Raw genomic sequence first — 16745 nt, 5'->3', positions numbered from 1 at the left:
ATATATATATATATATATATATATGTATATATATATATATATATATGTATATATATATATATATATATGTATATATATATATATATGTATATATATATATATATATGTATATATATATATATATATATGTATATATATATATATATATATGTATATATATATATATATATATATATATATATATATATATATATATATATATATATATATATATATATATATATATATATATATATATATATATATATATATATATATATATGTATATATATATATATATAAATAAATTCAAAAAGGGATAAAACTCTTTTACAAGAATTTTATCAAGAAGCCAGTGTGTAAAAAAAATTCATAAGGGAAATTTCTATTCCCAAGAATATAAATATTTGTTTATATTTCCCTTTATATATATATATATATATATATGTATATATGTATGTATGTATGTGAGTATGTATGTATGTGTGTGGATGTATGTATATCAACTAATATGAACATATTTCAATTGTTTTATCAGATGTTTTAAAGCAGCAGAATATTTAAAAGAGACGAGGGAAGGAACAGAAAAATGATGTGATGCGTTAAAATACTCCATCTTGTAGTGCACAAAGACCAATTATGCTAATTGAACAGCAGAAATATATTGATAATACAGTGTGTGTGTGTAATGTAGGTTAGTGTAATGGTTGCACATTTGTAGCAAATACATAAAGGTGTGGGTTTGTGTCCCATGCGTACAGCAAACCCTAATGTTTTTCCGTTGAGGGCTTTATAGGCCCTGATATTAGACTGTTTACCTGAGTCAATGTACGGTGATATGCTTATAAGCTTTAAGATTATAAAATATTATTATTAATATTTATACATACATACATACATACAAACATACATACATGATGATGACGTAGGTGTTCACAAGGACTCAGTCCTCATCCCCTTCCTGTTATAATTTTCCAAAGTGCAACCAAAGAGTTTAAGACTACCAGGCATCCATTGAAGCTGCTGTACATTAATGACATAATTTTTCATATCTGAATTTGTTGAAGAATTAGAGAAGACATTCCAGACATGGAAACAAAAGCCTAAAATGAAAAGGCCATCAAAGAAATCTAACAAAGACAAAAGTTTTAGTGAACAGGAAATAAGACAGGACTCATGCTGCCATCCGGCGAGTGACCATGTTCAATATGCAAGAACAGAGTAGATTAGAAAATCCATATTATGCAGTCAATGTAAACTCTGGATGTATGAGAGATATTGTCGAGTCATAAACATACTGAGAAAAGAAGTTACAGAGAATGCGTGCTAAACAATGTTACGTAAAATTGCAATGTTATTATCAATCTGAATATGCTTGAGGGAGATTCGAACCGAGGAACAAGGTTACTCACTGCATTTTGTCACGGAGCTGATTGAAGAGATATATTTTCCATGACTGAAGAGCTTGTTCCCCAGTTCAAATTTGCCTCAAGCATATTCAGACGGATAGCAACATTACAGTGAGAAAATAAGGTACTTTGAAGAAGGTATGGAAGAATAAGTTAGTTGTGAGGGTACCAATAAAAATTCTTTTATAGTTTCAGAGAGCTCCCCAGGAGCAGTTCGTAGTTTCTCTTATACATTCTGATTAGCGTTGTGGTTAGGTGTTCTGAAAAAAACACAGTAACCAGAGTAAGAGCAAGGTGGGAAAAGTTAAAGGGTAAATTGTATGATATTATTTACATTATTTACATTTGATGGATATTTGTCCTCAATCTTGTTTGTTGTTAACACAAAGTTTCAGCTGATATACCCTTCAGCCTTTTTCAGGTGTCTTGGGGAAATTTCAAACTTGGGTTCTCATTCCTAAGGTATTCTTCAATGTTATAATTATTATTATCATTATTATTATTCAGCCCCAAAAGGAGACAGATGCTGGTTTGAGCATGTGGTGTGTATGAACATGTGGTGTGTATGAACACGTGGTGTGCATGGAAGATGACTGCAGGATTAAGAAATACCAAGAGATCCATGTAGAAGGAATCTTCAGAAGAGGAGGACCAAGGGGGGAGGGGCGTATGAAGAAGTGATATTCTTAGAATACTGAACCTCGGAAAAGAGACAACAAAGAACCCAAGACCAAGTGTTGAGAAGCTGTTTTAGAGAAGACCCTGTCCAATGAATGTGAGCATGGAAAAACATGGCATAAAAAATGATGAAGATGTGTGCATGCGCGTGCGTGTGTGTGTGTGAGTGTGTGCATTTGTGCTCAGTTCACACCTTCAGAGCCATGCGGAATAACAAATGCATTTCTGAGATTTGGGTAAGGGTTAAGAATACTCCAGTAATATTTAAAACCAATGAACTTATATTCATACACACACACACACACACACACATGTAACAAAAATACATAAAGAGAAAATCTTGTCTTCAATTATTGAATTCGCCTTACAAAGCCGACAATTGTCTCTGTTGCATTAACAAATTTAATTCTTCTAAATGATATTTGGATCTCCTTGTCATACAAGAGGAATTATCTTGGATGTGTATTCTACCTGCATTCAATGGAGTCTGATTGATATCCACCTGGATTTTTATATATGTAGATATATATAAATACATATATGTATGTATATATGTATGTGTGTGTGTGTACATATACATATATATACATATATATACACACATACACACACACACACATATACATATGTATATATATATATGATGATGATGATGATGATGTATATATATATATACATACATATATATATATATATTTTATATATACTTTATCTATAAGGCTCAATTTAATTTAATTTTTTATAAATTGATTTTAATTGAGTTTTTTACCTGTAATTTTGGATTTTGTCCCTAATATTATTATTATTATTATTATATATATATATATATATATGTATATATATATATATACACACACACACACACATATATACGCACACACACACATATATATACAGATACGTAGATAAATAGATGTATATATATATACACACACACACACACACATATATATATAAATATACAGACAGACATATAGATAGATAGATAGATAGATAGATAGATTGATAGATAGAAGAGAAACCTACAGGAGGTCTCTCACATGCATTGTGGATATCACACAGCTGACTGTTATAAATGTGAGAATCTATATAAAACTGTTGCAGCCTCACGCAGTGGACTACTGTAGTGCACAGTTATAATATAGTCGATAACATTGTATAATATAGAATATCAATATCACATAGAATGTATAATAATATCACATGCATAATGACATACATTACAGTATTGCAGGTACAATATCTCCGTGTATAACATTTCTGCAATACAGCAATTTAATTAATGTAATGGTGTAGCTGACTTAATGCTGTTTATCAACACAGGATGAACCTGATTGAGCAGATCTATGATGAGAGACATTCCAGTCATGACCATCCTGATTTATACTTCAGAGTTAATATATCATGGACTTCTGTGTCTACTTTAAAAAAAAACAAAAACAGTAGGGGGTTTATTTGAGGAAGATTTAGCTGCTATTTCTAGCAAGCTGAATGACCAGGTAGGGGCATATGTAAATCCTAATTAAATGAGATGTTGTTTAGCCCGAGGTCAAACTTGATCCAGCAGAATTATGATCAAAAGATATTTCGGCCATAACCACCACTGACATTTCATGGGTATTTAATCAAAGATTCATTAGCTAATGGGTCTTTCTCTCGTTAACCCTTTTCTTACCATATTTCTTTTTGATTGCACTCCCTTTCTTTCAATTAATTTTGAAAATAATGAATTTATCTAAATAACTTCCTTGTTAACTTGGTGTTTGGAATATGAATTAATACGAAATCTTAAAAGATGATTTTAGATTTATAAGATAAGATCCCTTTAACAGAAGGAAGTTTGTATCATGGAACCAGGTGCAGTCACAGGTGAGCCAATATCAAACAGGTTAAAGGAGCGCAGTGAGATTTTGAATAGATTTGGCTGCTATTTAAAGCAAATCAAGTAACTGAATAGCATGACACTATATAAAAGCACAAGGCGGTGAGGTGCTGGCAGAATCGTTAGCACGCCGGGCGAAATGCTTAGTAGTATTTCGTCTGCCGCTATGTTCTGAATTCAAATTCCGCCGAGGTCGACTTTGCCTTTCATCCTTTCAGAGTCGATAAATTAAGTACCAGTTGTGTACTGGGGTCGATGTAATCAACTTAATCCCTTTGTCTGTCTTTGTTTGTCCCCTCTATGTTTAGTCCCTTGTGGGCAATAAAGAATTATATATAAAAGCACATTCAAGTAATGGCAAGTTCACAATAGTGGAAGCGCATGGCTTAGTGGTTAGGGTGTTGGACTCATGATCGTAAGATTGTAGTTTCAATTCCTGGACCGGGTAACGCGTTGTGTTCTTGAGCAAAACACTACATTTCACGATGCTCCACTCCACCTTTCGACCAAGAGTGGGAGAATGTTGGCTTGGTCAAAGTTGGAATTCCTTTGATTAATATAAATATGTGAGTGTGTGGTGGGTAGGGGGTGTAATTCGAAAATACTTTATGGAGTAACGACTGTGCCCACCCTGCCAGGAACATGGCAAAGTCATGGGACTGCAGCATGGCAGATGGTGAAGAGGTTGTAAAAGAGCTCAACTGAGCCAGTAGTGTTTCTTATATCGATGCTGAGCTGAGGAATCCCAGAAGATCAACGGTCAGGATCACCAAAGTTCTACTAAGAGAATAACTGCAACACAGCCATCGGGGTGGTGGCCAGTTTGAACAAGAAACAGGAAGAATATTTGGGCTGGATCTGACCAATTTAAATGCTAAAGAGTTAAGACAGTGGGGGTGTGATTTAAGGGAAGATTTGACTGCTCTTTCTAACAAATCAATCAAGTTTCATAGTGGCTAACTTGCTACCTTGTTGGCTCATGTAAATAAAATAAAACACGGATAATAGTTTGGTAAACCAAGTCTGTGACACATTTTACCAATTCCAGTTGTTGTTATTTCATAACACATTGTTAATAGTCTAAAGCAATGGTTCCCAAAGTGGGCAGTACCGCTCCGCTTGGGGGGTGGGGAAATTCAGGGGCACGTCGAAGAAAAATGGGGCGATAATGGGGTGACTAAATGGGGAAATGGATGTAAAAAAAAAATTTTTTAAATAAAGGGTTAATTAGGTCAAGAATTATTTGGGAAATACTGTTGTTTAGAATTTGCTGCAGAAATTGGTCTGTGATGGTCAGTTGGTGGTGGGGGGGGGGGGGTTAAGAACCAAGGGGGCTGCAGCCTGAAAATGTTTGGGAACTATTGGTCTAAAGAAAGCCATGGAAAAGTCATGAACACCACACAGTCTCACTTTCTTCCTGTAACAATCAGAGTCATATTATTGGTTACAGAAACTAGAAAAATAATTGCAGTTATGGCGACGAGGGTTTCGATTGGTCCAATCAACGGAACAGCCTGCTCGTGTAATCAACATGCAAGTGGTTGAGTGCTCCTCAGACACATGTACACTTTATGTAGTTCTCAGGGAGATTCAATGTCATATAGAATGTGACAAGGCTGGTCCCTTTGAATTACAGGTACAACTCATTTTTGCTTTTGCCAGCTGAGTGGAATGAAGTAACGTGAAATGAAGTGTCTTGCTCAAAGACAGAACATACCACCTGGAATTGAACTCATGACCATTTGGTCACAAGCTGAGTATCCTAACCACAAAGCCACATGCTTTCGGTATCTACTGCATATTACTAATACCACATAGTGATAAATACTGCGTAACTAAAATATAAAATTATAGTGCAGTGTGTGTGTGTGTGTATAATACGGTGGAAACATATAGTGCATAATAAGATGGAATCTAGTATATGGCATACTTTCATGAAACTTTGTATATAACTGCGAGTATTGTATTAAATAAGCAAATACAATGGAACAAGAGATGGACAACCGATGGTACACACAATAGCAAAACTACAGAGCAATAAAACCGAAATACATCACAAAAATTATTGCTGTATTACATAGTGATATAAAATATACAAGATAACTCCATTGTATCGCACAGCCAATAAAAAAAAAACAAAAAAAAAAATGAAAGAAAACATTATAAAATAATGAAGAAAAGGGTACTTGGCTATGCTTGTATAGGTTTCATTGCTTCACAAAACCAATTTTACAGAGAGATAGTAATATTATGTGTGTCTCATAACTAGTTTTTATTATTCTTGTTTCACAAAGTACAATGGATAAGATATTAAGGTGCTACACACACACACACACACACACATATATCTGAGATAGCATTAAAAAAAGAAGGGAATATGTGACTAATTTGCAAAGATGTACACCACCATTCAGAGATGTGCTGTTTTTTTTTTTTGAGGGTTTTTTTTTTTTTTTCCATTTTTCACCTTTTTTTTTTTTTTTACAAATACAGCAGTTTTACTCTTCGGAAGTTACAAGTTGCATAGCACCTCCGCCCGAGGCTATCTGATATAATTACTATTTTATATAATTCCTCTTCCTCCTCCTCATCATCATCACCACCATCAATTGTCCGTCTCCACTACACCATTGTTAAATACTAAATCTCACGCTCATCACCATTCTCTACATTAACCATTCTCAAGTTGAGAATGGTTAATGTTTGGGATTAAAATTGTGATGTAGAAAAGATTTTCAGGACATCAAAGCTGTGAGGGTTAACCCTTTAATATTCAAACCGGACAGATCAACTCTAAATATTCTACTTGTTTTATGGTCAAACTGACCTGGTCAGGCTTCTCATGCTGACCCTACAATGTCATTCTAAAAATAAACAATCTCATCACCGAAACCTCAAAGCTACAAGATATCTTTTATGTCTTGCTTGTTTCAGTCGTTTGACTGTGGCCAAGCTGGGGCAATGCCTTGAAGGGGTTATAGACAAACTAATCAACATAACACTTTTTTTAAAGCCTGGTACTTATTCTGTTCATCTCTTTTGTTGAACCACTAAGTTACAGACGTATAGACGAACCAAATCCAACTGTCAAGTGGTGATGGAGGACACACACACACGCACACACACGTGTATAGATGTGGGCTTTTTTTTAAGTTTCCATCTACCAAATCCACTCACAAGGTTTTGGTCAGCCCATGGCTCTAGTAGAAGACACTTGTCCAAAGTGCCATGCTGTGGGACTGAACCTGGAACTATAACGTAATGAATTCAAAACAACACAAATAAAAATGCATTGCATATGATAAAGGACCAGTAAACATTGGACACCATGTTTCTCCTCATCTAATTGAATAAATTCGGAAAAAAATAAAGAAGACAAAGAAAGTTAGCCTGACACACAAGACAGGTTCTTCTTCTGTTTCGTGTTTCAGTTGTTAACAAGGCCATCCAACTGTGAAAGCAACAGCTTCAAGGAAACAACCCATCGTCACACATGCAAAGATAGAAGAATAAACAGAGGTCATGTTATGCAAAGGATCCCTTTAGTCAGAATGCGAGAATTCTGTCAATGCCTGCTTTGAGGAATCGGAAAATTAGTGTTTACTGACATCACATGTTTGGTGCACAACTTTGAGGGAAAGAAACACAACATGGATAAAGGAGTCAAAGGGTGGATTCAGTGAATAACTTCAAGTAGAACTGAAGGGTTATCCAATTTGAAAAGTGAAAGTAGAATCTGAAATAGTAAGCGACAACAACAAGTAAAAGGGAAACCCACTGTCAATGGATTAATATAAAAGCACAGGATTTTCAGATTATCAATGAAATAAATGGCTTTCTTTTGTGAATGGAATCTGAAAAACAAGTGAACAGTAACTGAAGAAAGAAGAGGAGAAGGTATGTTGTGTTGGACATGAAAGCTGTACCTGTCTTTTTTTTTTCTTTTTTCAGTGTGTAACAGGTATGATATATTTTATCTTTCTTTATGCTTAATAACTGTGTGGAGTTTGAAGATATCATCTTTATCTCTACTACCACCACCACCACCACAACCAACAGTGCCACAACCACCACCACCACCATGAGTAGCAGTACCACTGCCACGACTACCACAACCAACAATACCACTGCCACAATCACTGCCGCCACCACCACCACCACCACCACCACCACTACCAACACAACTACTACCAACACGACTAACAGTACTACTACCACCACCTAGACTAGCAATACCACTACTACCAATACAATTAACAATACCATTACCACAACCACCACCAAGACTAGCAATACCACTACCACTACCACCGCGACCACCACCACTACTACCAACACAACTAACAGTACCACCACCGCCACCACCACCAGTAATAATACCACTACCTCCATTACCACCACTACTACCAACACGACTAACAATACCACTACCACAACCACCACCTAAACTAGCAGTACCACTATCAACAGGCAGCAATACCATTACAGTCATGGCCACCAACACGACAAGCGGTTCCACCACCACCACCACCACCACCACCACCACCACCACCACCACCACCACCACCACTACCGCCACCTCCACCACCACCAGCAATACCACTACCATGAGCAGCACAACAACAACTACCACCAGAAGTACCACCGCAACAATGACTACCACCACCACCACCACCACCACCACCACCACTACTACTACTGCTACTGCTACTACTTAGAAGAGTCATTAGTCTTTATTAGATTTTATATCGATTGTTGTAGTGAAAAGTAATATTTCGTTATTTTTAAATTGGTCTGAATATACTTGTAAAATAAAAGGAAATAAAGAAAGAAAGAAAGAAAAGTAATTTATTTTTTTCTTTTTAATGCAAATATTTTTATTTGCATAGAGAAGACATAAATAAACTCAACACTAACGAAATACCTAAATAATTATATAGGAAAAATTATCTCTTTCCATTTAGAAGGAAGAAAAAAGAGAGACGAAACGAGACGAAGAGGGGAGGGGCGAAAAAGGAAAAGCTAAAAGCAAAAGACTTCGATAATTTGAAGTCAATCAATTTGCCAGACATCGTCATCACCATCATCAAAATTGTTGTCGTTGTTGTCATCATCAACATCGTCGTCATCATCATCGTCATCATCCACATCATTATCATCAACATTGTCGTCATCATCATCATTGTCATCATCAACAGCGTCATCATCAACATTGTCATCATCATCATCATCATCAACATTGTCGTCGTCATCATCATCATCATCATCAACATTGTCGTCGTCATCATCATCGTCATCATCATCATCATCGTCATCATCAACAGCATCATCACTATCAACATCGTCATCATCAACATCGTCGACATCATCATTGTCATCATCATCATCATCATCAATCAACATCCTCGTTGTCATTGTCATCATCATCAGCATCATCATTATCACCATCATCATCATTGTCATCAACATCGTTGTCATCACCATCATCATCATGGCTGCCATCATTGTTTTAATAACCGCTTTTGTGTATGGTGGTAGACGTTTGTATGTGTGTGTGTGCTTTTGTATCACCGTTTCACAAACGTTTGTTTGTTTGTTTGTTTATATCTCCATCCATAACCTAGCAGTCAGGCAAAAAGAGACAAATAGAATAAATACTGAGGTTGACTGGATTGATGAAACCATCTAAGGCAGTGGTGCCCAAACTTTTTCAGGCTGCCGACCCCTTGGTTCTAAGGCCATATCCCTAGTGCTCCCCGCCACCATCACCAATCAGCACCACAAACTTGGACCATTTTCTGCAGCAAATTCTTAGCAACGGCATTTCACAAATAAAACTGAACCTAATTAACCCTTTATTTTGTTTGTTTGTTTTTTTCTTTACATCCCTTGACCTGTTTTGGTCACCCTATTATTGCCCCATTTTTCTTCAACGCCGCCCCCCCCCGGATCTTTCCACCCCCAGTGGGCCAGTAGTGCCCACTTTGGGAACCACTGATCTAAAGTAATGGCTCCAGCATGACCTCAACTAATGGTTGAAACAAATAAATATTAAAATAAATGAAATTCTGAGCCAAGGAAGACTATGTGGTCACATAGCTTACTAGAAATACTAACCAAAGTTCCATCACACCACACCTTACTACTTCAAAGAAGTAAGGACACTGGTTAATAAATGCAGTCTTAGATTTATGGTGTGTGAAAGGCGAAAAAAAGGATGTTTTTAAATAGGACAAGACACAGTCCTTGTTAAAACCATAAAAGAAATACGAAAAGAAGAAGGACCATTATATTAGGAATGTCTTTGATCTCAGACCTTCTCAAAGAAATCTGACCCGGGGGCTAATCATCACCATTGTCAACGATAACAACAACAACAACAACAACAATATTATGAAGAATGTGAAAATGACTGAAGCAAAATTATCTCCTCTTAAGAGACTTTTGTTTATGACAGCTATATAATATGATACTAAGATCAGAGAATTCCAGAAATTCAGTGGTAAATATGTGGAGATGGGGGAAGGCGTGGGGGGGGGGGAGAGAAGGCGAGAAGGAGGTCTGCAAGAATACGTAGTAAGACGCTTGTTACACCTAACTCTGATTTAAATGAATAAATATGTGAAACCAGCCTGAAGAATAAACGTGGCATGAATTATAACCAAACCTTCTTCAAATGACATGGAGCGGGATGTGGAAGCAATGCTTGTGTGTGTGTGTGTGTGTGTGTGTGTGTGTGTGTGTGTGTGTGTGTGTGTGTGTGTGTGTGTGTGTGTGTGTGTGTGTGTGTGTGTGTGTGTGTGTGCATAAGAAGACATGTGATGGTGCAGTAACATTAACAAATGAGAAACAGTGAGAAACATGTACAGTAAATTGCAGAAGATGCATGGCTATCGGAGAAGAATCACTTCAGGTTGACTATATAATGCTAATAATGCTAACGATATACGATAAAAGCTGAGCGCAGGTGAGTTGAATGGAAAATGTGTTAACCCTTTCGTGATAACATTTCTAACGAAATACAAAGCTTAAGTTTCAATTAATTCTGGAAATTATCGAGTATTTCAAAGATTTGCTTTAGTGGGCAAGTTTGCTTTTCATTCATCGGTATAATATATTAAACCAGTGTTTTGAATACAGATTAACAAAAGGTTCTTAAGATAGATGGAATTTCAGTGGAAGGTTTTAATTTGGATATGAATATTCTAGAATAGGTAGGTTTGTGTTAGAAAAACTATGGGTGGTGCCAGGTGAATTGGTTATCAAAAGGGTTAAGGTGTGTTTATGAAATTAATAAATATCAAGAAATAAATAAACACGAAAATGAAAAAAAAATCAATTTAATGTATACTTGACTGACTGTCTGCTATAAATATGAAGAATTGAAGCCATTTAATTATGTAAATAAGTGATGTGAATTAAAATTTTTAATTAAGTTATCTGACATATCTGTTACTTATATATCTGTGAGATTACATAGATACACACATATAGATTGTGTGTGTGTGTGTGTGTGTGTGTGTATGTGTGTGTGTGTGTGTGTGTGTGTGTTTGTGTGTGCATGTGTATACTCACATACATCTATCTTTCTCTATCTCTCTCCCTCTAAATATATATATATATATATATATATATATATATACACACACACATATATTGTTAGTAGATCATAAATCGTAAAGAGAAGCACAATCTAAGATATAGATAGGATAGCTGTAGCCATCTTTATTTAATTATATATATATATATATATATATATATATATATATACATACATATATACATACATATGTTGCTTAGATATTGTGATACTAATAATGTGGTAGAGAATTCAATAGACATATGGTTCAGACCAAAGCATTAGTCAAGTACAGACCAGTAATAAGGAAGAAATAAACGATTATCTTATGAAATAAATTGCACTTCATGTTTGTGGCTCTGATGAAGCTATAAGGTGTTACTCAGGCACCCAACTATGAGTCCACTGCATCTTGTAGCAGAAACAGCTGTAAGCTAATGAAGTTTATAACCCAGGACCATGGGGTTAGGAAGCAAATTTCTTACCACGCAGCCATAACTACACCTACGTGACAAAACGCATATAAATGAAGTCTTATACTTCAAACAAAATATTGATTCTATCCAAAGATTGGCTTCGATAGATAGATCTTCATTACTTCAAGAAAAAGATACACAAACGTTATTGGAATCGGTCAGTTATATGTAGAATTATCATTCATTCAAAATTATTTAAATTTATGCATCTATTTTGCATAAGTTGTCAAAAACTGGACAGAAAACCCATCTACAACGGAACAATTATAATTAGATTGGAATTCAGAGATATGGTGTTCTTTATCTAGGAATCTCGTTTATTATTCAAATTTCTTGATTTATTACAGCTTCTGTAATAAGATAATAGATATTTCGATTGATAAGATATTTGCAAACAGCTTTGGGTAATAATGAAAGCCATAAATATATCTCTTTAATGAGAAAATAAATGAACCTCTGCACGGAGTCGTTTGATTTGACTCGCTAGAAAAAGCAGAGCTAGATAATTCTCAAATCATATCATATCTAAATAAAAAAAAAAAGATAAAAAATAAAACAAAATGTACATCAGGCAATGTTGTCCAAGCTATATGATGACGATGGGGAAAGAGAGGGGGAAGAGGGAGAAGAGGAGATGGAGGGGAAGAGGAGGAGATGGAAGAGGTAGAAGAGGAGGTAGACGAGGAGACAAGAGAGGAAAGAGAAGAGGAGGTGGAAGAGGAGATAAAAGAGGAGGTGGAAGAGAAGTAGAAGAGGAGGTAGAGGAGGAAGAAGGAGGTAGAAGAGGAGATGGAGGGGAAGAGGAGGAGATGGAAGAGGTAGAAGAGGAGGTAGACGAGGAGACAAGAGAGGAAAGAGAAGAGGAGGTGGAAGAGGAGATAGAAGAGGAGGTGGAAGAGAAGTAGAAGAGGAGGTAGAGGAGGAAGAAGCGGAGGTAGAAGAGGAGACAAGGGAGGAAAGTGAAGAGGAAGTGGAAGAGGAAATAGAAGAGGAGGTAGAGGAGGGGTGGAGGAAGAAGAGGAGGTAGAGGAGGAAGAAGAGGAAGTAGAGGAGGAAGAAGAGGAAGTAGAGGAGGAAGAAGAGGAAGTAGAGGAGGAAGAAGAGGAAGTAGAGGAGGAAGAAGAGGAGATAGAAGAGAAAATAGAACAGGAGGTAGAGGAGGTGGAAGAGAAGTAGAAGAGGAGGTAGAAGAGGAAGTAGCAGCGGTAGAGGAGGAAGAAGAGGAGGGGAGGAGATAGAAGAGGTAGAAGAGATAGAAGAGCAGGGAGAGGAGGTAGAGGAGGTAGAAGAGGAGGAAAAAGCGGAGATAGAAGAGGAAAAATAGGAGATAGAGGAGGAAGAGAAAAAAGAAGAGCTTCCATATATGATCAGGTTCTATTTGTTCATTCTATACAAGTGAAATCTTTTGCCACAAGTGTTAAAGACTTTGAAATACAATTCAGAACTCAGCCGACAAATGGTCCTATATTTTTCTTCTTCACCTGCTGGATTTTTCCCCCGGTCCTTCAATCAAAGGGATTTTATTTTTGTCTAATTCACTTTTATTAGCCAAAGTTTCCACATCTCTGAACTTAATAATGAGTATTGCAAGTCAAGCATAATGTAATTACGAGCTATTAATTAACCTAATAATTTTATTTCTTCTTAATTTCCTGATATAATGTTGTTAATAACCAATTACAACATCCATCTCAAGCTAATTAAATGTAAGACACTTTAAAGTGTTCTCATAAAATGAAGCAACAAAAACAAAGAAAAATACTAGATCCAGTCTCATACCAGGCAACAAGGGATTACCCTTAATCACTTGGACTATGAACAGGGATAAAACCAACAGGAGGAAGAACACACAAAGACAAACCAAAAACAACATACAAACAAGTATGTAAACATCACAATAAATAATAATTTTAATCTAAATAGATGAACAACCCATCATTAGCTACTGTATTGGAAATCATTGTGGTTTCGACACCAAGAATTCTTATTATTCAATATCCACAGAGCTAAAACATTGAAATGCTGCCCAAGAATTACAAGACATCATACCCATATACTTGTACCTGTCGTTCTTCTTCCACCAACATTAAGCTTCATTTCTTAGAACATGTCTTTTACTTGTTTCAGTCATTTTACTGCAGTCATGCAGGGGCACCACCTTTTAGAATGTTTAGTTGAACACATCGACCCCAGTACATTCATTCTGTTAAACCTGGTACTTATTCTATCAGTCACTTTTGCTGAACCGAAACAATTCTTAACCCTTTTGTTACTAACCTGGCTGAAACTAGCTCTGGCTCTGTAATACAAATGTCTTGTTTAAATAAGTTTTGAATTAAAATCTTCCACCAAACCTTAGTCACAATTTATGTTCTTAACACTAGCTTAATGATAACCAAGTTATTTTACTAAATTCTTTGTTATGTTTAAAATTAATTGAAAGAAACACAGAGCATCTCAACAGAAATATGGTAACAAAAGAGTTAAAATATATAATAGAGAAATAATTCTTAACCATTTCAATACCAACCTGGCTAAAACCACCTTTGGCTCTGTAGTACAAATGTCTTGTTTTCATCAGTTTTGAATTAAAATCTTCCACCAAACCTTAGTCACAAATTATGTTCCTAACATTAGCTTAATGATAACCAAGTTATTTAACTAAATTCTTTGTTATGTTTAAAATTAATTGAAAGAAACACAGAGCATCTCAAAATAAATACTGTAACGAAAGGGTTAACAGGGTTTGTAAGAAGGGGTGCAGGAAGTACATTCTAAGTGAGTCTGGGAATTTATTTGGATGTCAAAAGATGTTTGCACATTTGGGTAAGCAGTGTGCCAAAATGAACTTAGTAGCGCCAAATAAAATTCTACAGTGTCTCTGATGTCTAATATCAGTTTACGTTAAAATTCTCGGCAGTTAAATCATCCATAATTAAACAAGATTTTTGTTGCACATAAGACAGCTAATCAACGCAGTCTCGTATTTTCTCTGATTACATTAAACAGATTACTTTTAAGATTTAATCAGTCACAATTTTCTTGGTTAACATTAAAGATGGAGCTCTCATTCAAAAACCAATACGCTAAAAGCAAAATGTTAAAATCTCTTGGAAAATACTTAATGACAGGTCTCACTCTAACAAGACAAAAGTTAATAATAATAATAATAATAATAATAATAATAATGATAATAAATGCTCTGATGCAGTACCAGACATAGCACCTTGTACATGTGTCTTCTTATATAGCCCTGGGCTTCCTTGTGAATAGATTTGATGGAAACAGAAGGAAGCCTGTCATTATATATGTGCCTTCTTGACAACCAATGTTGGTTTGTTTGTGTTCCTGTAGCTTAACAGTTCAGCAAAAGAGACAAAATATGAACCAGATATAAAAATAATTACTGGGGTTGATTTGTTTAACTAAACCCTTGAAGGTGGTGCCCCAGGGTGGCCACAGTCCAATGACTGAAAGAAGTGAAAAAAAAAAAAAAATGATAAATATTTCATACTTAAAAACAGGAAAGTAAAAAGACATCTGAAATATGACTGTAAATTTCTTTGAAAATTTTTTTTTTTATGTTGATGATGTTTATACTTTATCAATATTCTGGTTTTGTTCGTTCTTTCTTTTGAGATTACAACCACATGAAGGATCATCCATAAAACAGTCAGTGGTCAGAAGATAATATAAATATTCTAGCCTCAACTGAAATAAACTTTATGTCTAGACGCCAAGATGTTAGAAAATAGCAACCTCCTGCCATTACATCAATCTTTCTCGATATCACCCTCTGGTCAATGCTATATATTACACTGTATGCCATCTCAGATGTCTACATCAAAATGTAAAGTACACAGCACTACATAAAAAGTGTGATTGAGCTGATTCGGCAGAAAGGGGAATCTCAGTAGTTGCTTGACCTGGTAACAATAGCAGCCAAATCTCCCTTAAATTAACCTTTTAGCATTCAGATTGGGGGACGCTATGAATTCATAATATTATTATATTATTGTATGCAAATTATATAATATTATATTAAATATCAAATGATTTATAGTATGTATAAATTAGTAAAATGTAAAATATTTATTTACACATAAAAACAGGGAGGGGTGCTGAAGGTGTTATGTGGCCATGAGTGTGTGGTGGTGGTGGTGGGGGGGGGGAGATGAATAAGAAGTAGAAATTAATTCTAATGGGATTCAAGCCCAGAAAAAGTGACAAATGGAATTGGATACTATAGAATATAAAGACACCACCAAGCTCCACCACCCAAAACTATTCAGATATCGATGTCTTTTGATAAGGTAGAATGACAGTTTTTTTTGTAAAAGAGAGAGGTTATATATATATATGGACGAATGGAAGTGAAAGTCAACAATGATGGAGTTTTCCTACGCTATTCAAATATCAATTTCTCTCAATGAGGTGAAGGCCATCTTTTGTAGGAGGAACATGTAGGCAAAGATCACATTTTAATCACTGCCCTCCCTCCCTCTCTCTCTCTCTCTCCATCTGCCTTTTGTATCACTGCTGCTACTATGGCCTCTTCAGAGCTAGCTGGTCTCTATATCGCCTCAGCCCAAGCATCTCCTTTTCACTCATTCCTCCTCCTCGTCCTCCTCGTCATCATCATCATCCTCCTCCTTCTCCTCTTTCAGTTGTTTGACTTGCTTCTAGGAAGGCAGGGCTTCGTTAGAAATTAACATGCAAGTGGCTGAGTACTCCACAGACAC

The 16745-nt window shown here is 35.7% G+C and overlaps 1 protein-coding gene across 2 annotated transcripts in view; it reads right to left on the bottom strand.

The window, feature by feature from the left end:
• Positions 1 to 16745, bottom strand: part of LOC106882954 (LHFPL tetraspan subfamily member 6 protein) — a 315676-nt gene that overhangs the window by 261067 nt on the left and 37864 nt on the right. The window lies entirely within an intron of this gene.

Source organism: Octopus bimaculoides, chromosome 19 (genome assembly GCF_046866305.1).
Source record: "Octopus bimaculoides isolate indiv1 chromosome 19, ASM4686630v1, whole genome shotgun sequence".
Classification (NCBI taxonomy): domain Eukaryota; kingdom Metazoa; phylum Mollusca; class Cephalopoda; order Octopoda; family Octopodidae; genus Octopus; species Octopus bimaculoides.
Note: the sequence above shows the minus strand (reverse complement) of the source record. Positions and strands in the feature narration are given on the sequence as shown.